Source organism: Vipera ursinii (genome assembly GCF_947247035.1).
Source record: "Vipera ursinii genome assembly, chromosome: 3".
Lineage (NCBI taxonomy): Eukaryota > Metazoa > Chordata > Lepidosauria > Squamata > Viperidae > Vipera > Vipera ursinii.
Genome location: NC_139516.1, coordinates 207,365,568 through 207,379,281, shown reverse-complemented (window position 1 = coordinate 207,379,281; position 13,714 = coordinate 207,365,568). Strand labels below are relative to the sequence as shown.

The 13,714-nt window shown below is 39.3% G+C and overlaps 1 pseudogene across 1 annotated transcript; it reads left to right on the top strand.

Annotated features, from left to right (window-relative positions):
• The first annotated feature begins 456 nt into the window (after positions 1-456).
• Positions 457-1,417, top strand: LOC310638992 (mas-related G-protein coupled receptor member H-like; annotated as a pseudogene). The gene has a single exon. The product of its transcript is annotated as a mas-related G-protein coupled receptor member H-like (transcript).
• The last annotated feature ends 12,297 nt before the right edge of the window (positions 1,418-13,714 follow it).

The following is a 13,714-nucleotide window of genomic DNA, read 5'->3' as shown; positions in this document are numbered from 1 at the left end:
AGGGGCCGGATCCGGCCCACGAAGTGGTTTCCTCTGGCCCACGAAGCCATCCTGGAAACAGTGAGGGAACGGCCCCCACTGCCTTGGCCCTGGCCCAGAGACCCTCCTTCTACCAGAGACCTTCAGATCTGTCCCACTCCTGCCCAGGCCCCCATAGGCACCCTTGATGCAAATGATGTAGAGCTGGCCACACCCACCCAGTAGGCCATAGGCACTCTAGCCACGCCCACCCAGTAGGCCACGCCCATCCTGGCTATACCCACCCGGCCCCCTGAGGGCAACCGCAATGTTGATGCAGCCCTCAATGAAATTGAGTTTGACACCCCTGATCTATAGTATTGTTGTCATTATGATTAGAGAAGATAGAGATAACAATATGATAATTAAGGAGGAATAACTGAATCCATTTTCCCCTCTGCTCTTCTAATAGGAACTTCAATACGAAAAGAAAAGATTATGGAGCATTCCAAAAGTCTCCTGATGAACCTCAGCCTGACAGACATGAATGTTACAAGAGAGCATTTTGACTATAATAATACCATTTGCTATTACGGTATTTACCGAAATAAGTATATCATATTGTCAGTCATATTAATCATCTGCTGTCTAGGACTCTCATTAAATGGAATTGTCATCTGGTTACTTGGCTTCCAGATTAAGAGAAGCCCTTTCACCCTGTTGATTCTTAATTTAGCTATTGCTGACTTTGCGCTTCTCGTATTTATGGCTGTACTTCATATTTATTATGATATAGATTAACAGAAATTCCCATTTTGGTCTTATGTAGCCTCTCCCACATCATGTATACTACTGGTCAATTTCTTCTGACAGCTGTCAGCATTGACCGGTGTGTGTGTGTCCTCTTCCCAATCTGGCATCGCTATTCCCGGCCAAAATGTTTGTCCCCTGCTCTCTGTGCCCTCCTCTGGGTCTCCTCTTTCTTCTTTGTTGGAATTCTGAACATTTTGAAATATGTAGAAAAATATGAAATCATCTTGATTCTCTACTGTGTTGTGATTGATGTGTTTTGCCTTCCATTGATCACAGCCTCTGCTGTGATCCTATTCATCAAAATGTGCCTTAAATCCAAACAGATCAAACGTGGAAGACTGTTAGTGATGATCTTAATTACTCTTCTCTGTTTCCTTATCCTTACTTTTCCATTAAATGTTTATGTGTTCTTTGCTAATATTATTCACACAGAATGTTTTTAGAGCATCTTCTATTGAATAAGTATGTAGCCTTGGCTGCTTGCCTAAACAGCAGCATTAACCCAGTGATCTATTTTCTGGTTGGGAGAAAGAAAAGAGTTGAGTCCAGGGAGAACATCAAGGTGATTTTTCAAAGAGTCTTCAGGGAAGATGAAGATCCTGAAAACACAGAGCAATCTGAAAATACAGTTTCAACCGCTCCGTAAAAGCATAATTTTAACTTGTCTCTAATGCTGGATATCACCTGACTCAAAAATAATTTCTTGCTACAAAAATAAAATATAAACTGCTTTGTCGAAGAAGCAGGCGAGACAGCAAGTTAAAGAACTTTAACTTTATTTACGAACCAGGCAACAACAGAAGAACATGACTCCTATTTATACAGGCAGCTGTCAACAGGTTAGCCAATCAGGGCTGAGCCGGGTTCCCGCGCCGTTCGCTTCCGCCAATCGGAGCCGGCTGATTTTGACAGCTTGGAGCTGTCATCGGAAGCGCGTGCAGAACTGTCAGTCGTTTGGCGCCTACGTAGTTCTGTCCGGCAGCTTTTGACAGCTGTCAAAAGCTGCCGCGGCTTTTACCTCAGCCCTGTTAATAACATTTATAACATTTATAATGTGTGAATACATAACATAAACATCTTTTGTTTCCCTTGAAAAACTGTGTTGTTAGAGTTCATGTTGAAGATTTGGGAAAGATGTGGGAAGCAAGAATTTTCCCTCCACTGCTATAAGGTAGCTATCAGAATGATACCAGAAAGTTATCAAAATGATGGTACCATAACTAAAATTCTTTTGTCGTTGAGGTCCATGATACATAGGTATATCTCGGAGATAGTGCAGAGTTTGAAGCAGTAGGCATGAGCCTAAATGGACTCCAGAAGATGGTAGAGGACAGGAAAGACTGGAGGAACATTGTCCATGGGGTCGCGATGGGTCGGACACAACTTCGCAACTAACAACAAAAGCGCAGAGTTAGAACCCATATTTTACTACTAAGCTTTACATATTGTGAGGGGAGTAACTGCTACTGGGCCAACAGGATACCCTTTTGAGCAGACACGACTGAGATTATACCTTAAAACTGTTATCCTATATCTAGGATTCAATCTCCTTGACCCTATTGATTTTGACTCCTGAATCAATGTTTTAGAGACGTAGACCACGAATTCAGAAGTCATTTTGTGAGGAGAACTGTCCAGGCTATGTTTACAAAATTATTCATTCAGTATTTCGGCGCTTTGAGACACTATCTAACAATTGTGAGAGACATTTTCAGGGTTTTATTCGATAAAAAGGTCCTGTGCATTTAAGATGCTAAATTGGAACCAAAGGATTCCCAAATAAATTCATAGATAGGTGTGGTGCCTTGAGGAAACCAAGATCTATCAACTGAAGTAGATAAAAACAAGGTTTTATTTGATGTTATTGTTGCACCTATCAGTTGAAAGCCAGCAAGCCAGTACAATAAATAGTGGCATAGGTCCATACCACAGGAAAGGTAAAAGAACACCCAAAAACTAAAATAAAAAGACATATGAAAGTGATATAGCTTTCTCTAATGAGATACAAGTAGACCTTGACTTATGACATCAACTGAGGCAGGAATTTATTATCATTTTGTGTGTGTGTGGTCTTAAATGGGACAACAGTCTCTGTGTTCCCTACTGCTGTCATTAACAGAATGTGACAGTTGCTAAACGTGGCAACCTCCTGCTGCCTTTCTACAAGCAAAGTCAGTGGGGAAGATAGAGGGAAGTTGCAAATTCAAATTATAACAGTGTTATTATAACCTGTCCTTGGAATTTTGGCCATCGTGATACTCATTTGCAACTCTCCCCCCAATTACTCCAGAAAGCCAATGGGAAAGCTGTCAGGGAAGGTCACATATTACTGGGTCAAATCTCTCCCACCTATGTATCCTTGCCCACCCCTTCTGCTCTGACATCCCTGGAAGACACTCCCTTACCCTCCCTCACACACCATACAAAGTCCCCACATTGCACTTTGCGACTCATGCATCCTCCCCAGAACTTCCCTGTACCCTCCACACATCCCTTTATTCCCTCCCCGAGCTGACAGCAGCTACTTTCCTACCTATGAGTTGTGGACTTCAACTCCCAGAATTCCTCAGCCAGGCATGGTGGCTGAGGAATTTTGGGAGTTGAAGTCCAAGTCATAAAAGGGCCAAGTTTGAAGACCCCTGATTATCAATTGATAATTGCTGATTGGCTGCATGTCAGCAGAGACTTTGCTAGAATAGAGTCAATGTGGTAGAATTCTTCCTTTTTACAGATTGGAAGAAACCCACATAATCCAGCTGGATAATAATAAATGGGAGAGCTGGGGGGAAAAAAGAGAAACCTACATGAGGACAGGCAGTTTAAAGCATCATTCCATGGAATAGAAGGAAGAATTTTTAGCTTTTTTCTGATGGTCTTCCCTTCCCTACCCATCACTCAAAACCTTTCTCTACATGAATTTAATAACTGTTTAAACAAACAAACAGGATTTGGGGTCATATTTTAGCACCGAGATGAAATATTTGGGCTGTGCAATTCATTTCTCAGATAAGAGAAGTCATATAGATATATTTAAAAAAACCTCTTTTCTTACTAACTGCCCTGGTTCATGTCAAGCCTCCTCTTTCTATCTTGACTCTTGGTGATTATCTTAAAAAGCCAAGGGGCATATCTTGATATCTAGTGGTGCTACATGCTGATTAGGCAAAGCACAGAGTTTTGCATCCTTCAAGCAAATAAGCAGAGAAAGCATGCCTAGGAGATGCTTTCAGCTTGTCTTCAAGCGTGGAGACCAAAACTAGGCAATTGAAGACCAAATCAGCACAAATAGCTGGACAGAATTTTGCTCAGTGTCTTAAGGTGACAGCAGTCTTATCAAATTATCAAATAATGCTAGGCTGCATTAACAGAGGGATAGAATCAAGATCACGTGAAGTGTTAATACCACTTTACAATCATTGGTAAGGCCACACTTGGAATACGGTGTCCAGTTTTGGTCACCATGATGCAAAAAAAAAAAAAAAGACGTTGAGACTCTAGAAAGAGTGCAGAGAAGAGCAAAAAAGATGATTGCTATCAATTATTAGCTTTATCATTTTTATTTATATATAACTACCCAGACAATATGCTGTTTGCCAAATATTCAATGTTATTGGGGGAAACCCCAACCATCACCCCCAACCTTCCCTGTACCCTAACCCTAATTCCCACTCCTTTACCCACCCAACCCTCTAAAAACTAATAATTCTTTTTTTTTTAAAAAAGATATAAGGAACAGTTGCTGGAATTGGGTATGTCTAGTTTAATGAAGAGAAGGACGAGGGGGGACATAAGATAAGATCACCTTTATTGTCATTTTTTTTTACTGTGGGCACAACGGCAGACATCAAAATGAAATTTAGTTGCCTGCTCTCAAAGTGAAACACATACATGACACACACCTAAACATACTATATACAACATATGTACAGACCCACACCCCTACATATACATAATAAATAAATATTAAACACTGTCCATCTTGAATATATAATGGAAGGAGGAAGCTTGATGTCACGTTTCCAGTGGATGAGCTCTTCAAAAAACTCTGAGGCATTGTTTACCTTAAAAGTCTCTTATTAGAGCAATATAACATCAGCAATACTTGGTTAAATCCAGAATCTGGATTCCCCTCCCCCAAGCACAATAATATTAATGCATAGTTCCCTCCTTTTGTTGCTGTCATAAATCACATTCTCCAATTAGTTGAAGGGTAAGTTCTCCCTCCTTAGCTTAACCTCCAGTTTTTATCACCTCTTTTTACACAGAACCTTGAAAATGCTCTGCTACTCTGTTATTATGACTAAGTAATCCCCCATGCATATTCTTCCTTCCACCTCCCTTCTTCATCTAACTTTAACTCTAAAAGGGATACACAAGTAGAAATATAAAATAGCTGCTTCTTCATCTTTTGTCGAAGCAAAAACATCTGATGTAAGCAGCGTTGACACTTGAGAGTTCACAAGGTTAATGGTGTATGGAATGAAACTATGGCTGAATCTGGATGTTCTGCTTCGTGTACCACAAAGCCCCCTTGTTCCTTTCAGCTATTTTAGTATCTTGAATGGCCTTCCATGGACGTTCTGAGAAAATAAAAAAAAAGTTCACATACAAAGCTAAAGTGATAGATTGGGCTCTAGAGCTATCTTGTTGCCCTATCGTTTAAGGTAGCACAGTTGTGGTGCTACAGGAAACACAGGCAGTTGATAGATGACAGATGTGACTGATCTAACTTTGCTTTTCCTGCCTTTGTGAGATATGCCAGATCTCAAAAATGCTTGCTTTACTGATAAAAACAGTGCCATACAGGGAGATGTGTTTGCTTTGAGAACTATATATATAAATGAAGCAGTAGGCGTGAGCTTAAATGGACTCTCCAGAAGATGGTAGAGGACAGGAAGGCCTGGAGGAACGTTGCCCATAGGGTCGTGGATAAGCCTTGGGTCAGGCCAAAGCAGGAAAGAAAGAGTTAATTAGCAAGGTGCATTCAAAAAGCCTTGACAAATACTTAACATATCTATATATCTATATATCTATATCTATATCTATCTATAGCTATCTATATCTATCTATCTCTATCTATCTATCTATCTATCTATCTATCTATCTATCTATCTATCTATCATCTATCTATCTATCTATCTATCTATCTATCTATCTATCTATCTATCTATCTATCTATATTACACACACATATTGCAAGCGTGAGCATAAAAATGCTGGAAAACTTTTATTCCTGGCCATTTGATTTGGGATTCCCTAAGTGACCTACTCTGGAAAGAATAAAATGGATTTTATCTCCACCCTTGGTTTGATTTATTTATCTATAAGCTGGGAGGCAAGGAACCCTGTGCTTTCAGATGACACCAACCACAAAATGTGATCTCTCCAAAAGTACTTAGAAGAGTTCACACACGCTACTAAGCCAGAGTTGATGGCATTAATCTCAGTTTTCTGGCTTCACAGAATATGCTGATCTAACAAACATGGCTTGTATACAAACCACAGTCACACGTTGGCTTAGCATAATATATAAACTCAGAAAACAGTGATTGCCAAGGAAGTTCTTCAGATTATTATCCCTAAGCAAAACAACCAACTTCATCATCTCGGCTTGTTCCATTATTTTTCAAATTCCATTCTTCCTCTGTGGGGCTTATCTGCTTCCTTCCATTTTCGTGCGTAGAACAACCTTGCAGCTGACATCATATATAAAAACAAAGTCCCATGTTTTCTTTCAAACTGTTTATCTGTCATCCTTAAAAGATGTGCTACAGGTTTTGTTCCTACATCCATTTCCATTTTTTTAAAAAAAACTTTATTAGATGTCTGATTCCAGAATTTGTTAGCTTTCTTACTTGTCCACTAAAGGAGATTTTTTTTTAAAAAAAGAACTCTTAAGATTGATTACATTTCCAATATTTGTTTGAAATATCCTTATATCTCTTTGATAAATTATCACAAATTAAATACTACCAATACATCATTTGATACATTTCCTTTCAGATTATAACTGTGCCAAGCTTTGTGTCCACATTTGTTTGTGTCAACCAAGCACATTATAACCAAACTTTTTAGCCCAGTTAATCATACAATATTTCACATCCTGAAGATTTAATTGTAATAACCATTTATAAAATTTTGCAATAAGGTTCTTATCATTAGTACATGGATGTTCCATTATTTTATCTGTAAAAACATTTTTTTAAAAAAAAATAGTTTAAACTTTTTGGGCAGTTGCATATAGGAAAGCCAGTGGCAAGTATAACCTTTTTCAAATCTTCTCTCATTTTGAGTCTCAAAACCATATTTCCCCAAAGCAAAAGATCATTCTGTGTTATCCATGATTGTTTGGCTATCTTCTCCCTTCTAAAAAAGGCTCCTTGTGGTGACATCTCTAAGGGCAATTTAGGAAATAACCTTGAATAGATTAAAGCTGGAAGGGACCTTGGAGGTCTTCTAGTCCAGCCCTCTGCTTAAGCAGGAGAACCTGTACAAAACCTATCTCAGACAAGTAACAAGCTGTTCCACTGGTTAATTGTCCTCAACCCCAGGAAGTTTCTCCTTAATTCTAGGTTGCTTCTCTCTTTGATCAGTTTCCAACCATTGTTTCTCATCCTTCCTTTTGGTGCTTTGGTGAATAACGTGACCCCCCCCCTTTGTGGCAGCCCCTCAAATATTCAAATACTGGAACCTTGTTTTCTATGAGCCTTGGTGGAGCAGTGGGCTAATGCCTCCTTAAGTAACACCAGCTGCCTGCAGTTAGTGCAGGTTCGCATCCCACCAGGCTCAAGATTGACTCAGCCTTCCATCCTTCCGAGGTAGGTAAAATGAGGACCCAGATTGTTGGGGGCAATAAGCTAACTTTGTAATAATGCCACTTGGGGGTGTGTGTGAAAGCCCTAACAAGCAGGCATATACATAGAATGAAGGCTACTGCTAAGCTTGTAAGCCGCCCTGAGTCTTCGGAGAAGGGCGGGATATAAATGTAATAAAAATAAAATAAATAAAATAAAAAAATATCTATTCCAAACTCTAGGTATAAAAAGATTCTCAAATGCTACATTTCATTTATCGTACCATAAATCACCAAATCTCAATTCATGACTTTAAAACTCCTATCGCCTTTTCATGTGATCGTATCTTCAAGCACTTCCTTTGCATCTTGGGTGCGATAACACGCCAAGTTGCAAAGTTCGGAAAGGCACATTGCACAAGTTCTTTTGTTCTTTCTAAGAAAGTTTGCAGCTTGATCCAGCTCAGGTCCTCTTTCTCTGAAGAAGGAACTAACTCCTAACGGGATTCATTGAAAAAGATCTCATCCTTAGATTCCAAAAAAAGAGAGAGACCTCGTTTCTGTTTCTTTCTGTTCTGTTCTGATTCTTCACGTCATTGACAGGTATGTTCAGTTTTGCTAAATGTTATTTGGAAAGTATTTGAGTTCAAGGTAGGACTTGGGGATCATCAGGATGGGATCAACTGATCCTGCAGGATCCTCTGGCCAATAACGCATCTCAGTTCAGCAGCATTTTTTTTCCAGATTGGTGTGACACCAAGCTTCTCATCTCCAGTAAATCTTAATGTGTGTGATGATGATGATGATGATGATAATAATGATAATAATGGTGGTGATGTTGGTGTTGGAAGGGACCTTGAAGGTAATCTAGTCCAACCCCCTGCTCAGGCAGGAAACCCTATTCCATTTCAGACTAATGGCTGTCTCTTCTTAAAAACTTCCAGTGTTGGAGCATTCACCACTTCTGGAGGCAGGTTGGTCCACTGGTTAATTGTTCTAACTGTCAGGAAGTTTCTCCTTAGTTCTAGGTTCCTATTCTCCTTGATTACTTTCCATCCGTTGCTTCTTGTCCTGCCTTTGGGCGCTTTAGAGAATAGCTTGACTCCCTCTTCTTTGGGACAGACCCTGAGATATTGGAAAGCTGCTATAATGTCCCCCCCTCATTCTTCTCTTCATTAAACTAGGTAAAGGTAAAGCTTCCCCTGCACATGTGTGCTAGTCGTTTCCGACTCTAGGGGCCGGTGCTCATCTCCGTTTCAAAGCCGAAGAGCCAGCGCTTGTCCGAGGATGTCTCAGTGGTCATGTGGCCAGCATGACTAGATGCCAAAGGCACACGGAACGCTGTTACCTTCCCACCGTAGTGGTCCCTATTTTTCTACTTGCTTTTTTTACGTGCTTTCAAACTGCTAGGTTGGCAGAAGCTGGGACAAGTAACAGGCGCTCACTCTGTTACACAGCACTCGGGATTCGACCTGCCAAACTGCCGACCTTCTGATCAACAAGCTCAGTGTCCCAACCCACTGAGCCACCACGTCCCTTCATTAAACTAGACATACCCAATTCCAGCAGCCGTTCCTTATATGTTTTAGCCTACAGTCCCCTAATCATCTTTGTTGCTCTTCTCTGTACTCTTTCTAGAGTCTCAACATCTTTTTTACATCGTGGTGACCAAAACTGGATGCAGTATTCCAAGTGTGGCCTTACCAAGGCATTGTAAAGTGGTATTAATACTTCATGTGATCTTGATTCTATCCCTCTGTTAATGCAGCCTAGCACTGTGTTGGCTTTTTTTTGATAGCTGCAGCGCACAGTTGGCTCATATTTAAGTGATTGTCCACTAGGACTCCAAGATCCCTCTCACAGTTACTACTATTGAGCAAGGTACCCCCTAGACTATGACCACCATGTTAAAGCTATGGCTACAAGCAATGGAGAAGAAAACCAGCATAAGTATCTGGATAGAATTTTTCTCAGTGTGTTATGGTGATAGCAATCTTATCAAATATACTATACAAATTGGGAAAGAGAAAAGAAAGAGAGTGAGAAAGACAGAGAGATAGGAAGGAAAAGAAGGAAGGAAGGAAGGAAGGAAGGAAGGAAGGAAGGAAGGAAGGAAGGAAGGAAGGAAGGAGATTAGTGGATGGGCAGGTGGGTGGATGGAACAATGGAATTATCAATGGATGGATGGATGATAGGGAGGAGGGAAGAAAGGGATAGTGGTTAAGAGAAGGAAGGAAGGAAGGAAGGAAGGAAGGAAGGAAGGAAGGAAGGAAGGAGAGAAAGATAGATAGATAGGAGTCAACGGTTGATGTTTTTCCATGACTGTCACTATTGAAAAAGCTGACTAGACAATGTAGAAATAGAATAGAATAGAATAGAATAGAATAGAATAGAATAGAATAGAATAGAATGGAATAACTTTTTTGTCATTTTGAATGTACGTACATTAATCAGCATACATTAAAATGAAATTTCGTTGCATTCAGCTCTCAAAGGGTCATCACCTCCGATATACACTACATAAATGTGACAAAAATAAATAAATACATAATTATGCATATACCCACATATAATATATGACACAGAGAAACAACAGTCTAGTGTGGGTTATGTATAAATGTGCATGGCGAGAAAAACAAATCTTGAGAATTTACCAGATGGATGGCAGAGGGAACAAAGCTATTACAGAATCGGGTAGTCCTGCTATAAATACTTAGAAACCTCCTCCCAGAGGGGAGCAACAGAAACAGACCCTAAAGTGGGTGTATGGGGTCTTTAATGATGCTTTGAGCTGTAAGCACATATAAGCACTTATAAGCAGCATCTTGAATACCAGGGAGCGAGCTTCCTATGATCTTCTCGGCTGTCCTTACCACTCTCTGTATGGACTTTCTATCTGAGGCACCAAACCAGACAGTGATACAGTTTGTTAAAATGCTTTCAATCATGCCTCTGTAAAAAGTGGCCAGGATAGAAGGAGAAAGAAGTGCTCTCTTCATCCGATGCAGGAAATGCAGAGGCTGGTTTGCACGCTTCACTGGTTTGCACGCTTCTGTGTGGAGAGACCAATTCAGATTGTTAGTTATCTGCACCCCCAGATACTTAATACTGTTGACCCTCTCTACAGCTGCATCCTTGATTCTGAGTGGAGTATGATTATGCTGGCTTTTCTAAAATCTAGAATCTTCATGACAATAAATATAATTTAAAAACCATAACACCACTTGTCCAGCAGATGGTTCTTGAGCTTCATTAATATAATTGTGAAAGGACAAGTAAAGAGCTCTGTCTCTTTACTTTGCAGGTTTCTGGCATATTTTCCATTGATACATCCCATCATTTCTTTGTTTTGATCTAGGCCTGATTGCTTCTGAAATTTGTGTTTACTCTTTTGGGAGGACTGTTGACATAGCCACAGTCCTTTGAAAGATTGTTGAAATAAACTTAAACATTATTTCTGGCATTTGTTGTAAATCTTAGTTCTTTCTGAGCCTTAACTTTCCTGATCTTATCCTTGTAGATTTGGGCTATTTGCTGGTATTCTGTTTTAGTTATATGCCTCCTCTTTCCATTTTTTTATACTTGTGCTTTTTTTCCTTCTCAGTTTTTCAGAGAGTTCTTTATGCAACAATGCTGGTTTCACCTGCAGTCTGTTGCTTTTCTTTCTCTGTGTAATGTATTAGATTGGGCTTTTATAATCTCATTTTTCAGAGTTTTTCAAGATTTTTTTTATTGAAAAGTTTTACAGTACATTTTTAAATACAAAAAAACCCCTCCTCCCCCTCCCCTCTCCCCAACCCCCCCTCTCCTCCCCTCCCCCCTCCCTCACTTCCCATAGCTGAATACAGGGTATAAAAATACAAACAAGCATAATCTAAAATATGCTAACAACAATAAAACATTAAATTCTATCGCACTTTAACTCTCCATAGTCAAAATATTAATAAAATAACTACTAACTAGTTATACATCATATGAATCCACTACTTATTCAAATGCTAAGTGAAACTTTTTAGTCCCATATTTATTCTGAATATATTCAATCCATCTCCTCCATTCCACAATGTATCTCTGTTGCGTTTGGTCTTTCAAATACGCTGAAATCTTTGCCATTTCCGCCAAGTTAGAAACTTTTAAAGTCCATTCTTCTATAGTCGGCAGTTCTTCTTTCTTCCAATATTGCGCTACTAAATGTCTCGCTGCCGTAATTAAATTCAACATCAACTTAGTATCTATGACAGTAGTATCTGTAATAATACCCAATAAAAACAATTGCGGACAAAACTTTATCCTTTTCTTGAATATCTTTTGCATATTCCACCAAATTTTAATCCAAAAAGCTTTAACCTTTTTGCAAGTCCACCATATATGAAAATACGTTGCCTCCTCACAACCACACCTCCAACATTTGGGCTGGCAGTTCGGATACATACTTGCTAATTTTTTAGGATCTAAGTGCCACCTATAAAACATTTTATAAAAATTCTCTCTTAAATTTTGGGCCTGTGTAAATTTTACATTTCTAACCCAGATCTTTTCCTAAGTATCCATTGTAATAACTTCTTGAAAATTCTGAGCCCACTTTATCATACAGTCTTTAACAAGTTCCATTTCTGAATCAATTTCTATCAATGCATTATATATCCTTTTTATATGTGCTTGACCTTGATCTCTGATTTGTTTCACCAAATTTTCATCAATCATCGAAAAACCAACTTTCTGGTCCTCTTTCCATCTTGCCTGTAATTGCCCATACTGGAACCAAGTTTGTACAATCTTTTCTTCTTTTAAGATATTATATGGCTTTAATTGCCATACATTCCTTTCTAAACTTTAGATTTCCTTATATGTAGTCTCATCATGTTTAAATCCAACATTTATATTTTCTATTGCATGTTTAGGTATTGCCCAAATAGGTATCTTATAATTTAACTTGTGTCTATACTTTTTCCAAACTCGCAACAGAGCATACCTTAAAATATGTATCTTAAACACATTATCCACCTTCTTATCGTACAATAAAAATGCATGCCAGCCAAATAACAAATCGTGACCCTCAAGATTTAATAATCTCCCTTGTGTTAAGTTAAACCAGTCACTTATCGATGACAAAGCAGCAGCCTCATAATACAATTTAAAATTAGGCATTTTAAGACCGCCTCTTTCATGCGTATCTTGCATTATCTTAAATTTAACTCGTGGCTTTTTCCCTGCCCAAACAAATTTATTAATTCCTTTTTGCCATTCCTCCAAATTTAGATCCTTTTTAAGTATAGGTATCATTTGAAATAAAAATAAAATTTTTGGCAAAACATTCATTTTCACTGCTGCAATTCTTCCCAATAAAGATAATTGTAGTTTTTCAAGAATTGAGTTGTCTTTGGCTTTAGGATTTGCGCATGAGGCTCTTTCACCCAGAATTTAATTCAGCTGGAGGCACTGTGCAGAGGGCAGTCACTGTGGTGTGCACTCTTCATTCATGGTTCTCGTCTGGACAATACAAGGCACCTGCACAATGATGCTCAGGACACCGCTGGTGTTTGCTGTCCTTTATTGCTTGCTGCTCACTTCAGGTAGAGGCAGAGACAAAGCCAGGTGTGTTAGTGTGATGCCAGATGCCCCAGAGGTAGACCTGCATGGCACAACAACATCCCACGTGGTTCCCTTGACATGCTTGGTCTACCAAATGGCAGTGCTTCCATTTTTGAATTCACATGATACCTGATAGAAGCCAAAAACATTCCTACAGGTTGAATTCACACAGCTTCTCCCTGACTGTCAGCTGGATGCTAAAAGATTTTGTTCAGGGAATAATTTTTAGAAATAGCTATGGGGAAACCCCTGGTAGAACCTTAGAGTAAAGATCAAATCTGGGCAGGAGCTTTGAAAACATCTCTCTATAGCTGCCAAGAAAGTCCCAATAAATCATTGGGATGTGTTATTTCTCTTTATAAGCAGATGATTCTGCATTTGAGTGTGTTCAATCAAATATGATCTTTTAACTGACCAAACAGCCCATGCAATCAGTGTCTGATTGCACAACACAGAAGTCAATCTTTCTGGCTGGCTGTACATTTAAGGCAGAGAATCTGTGATCTGGAACTCATAAATCCAACTTGTGTCATCATGACTGGCTCTATCAGAGAAGAG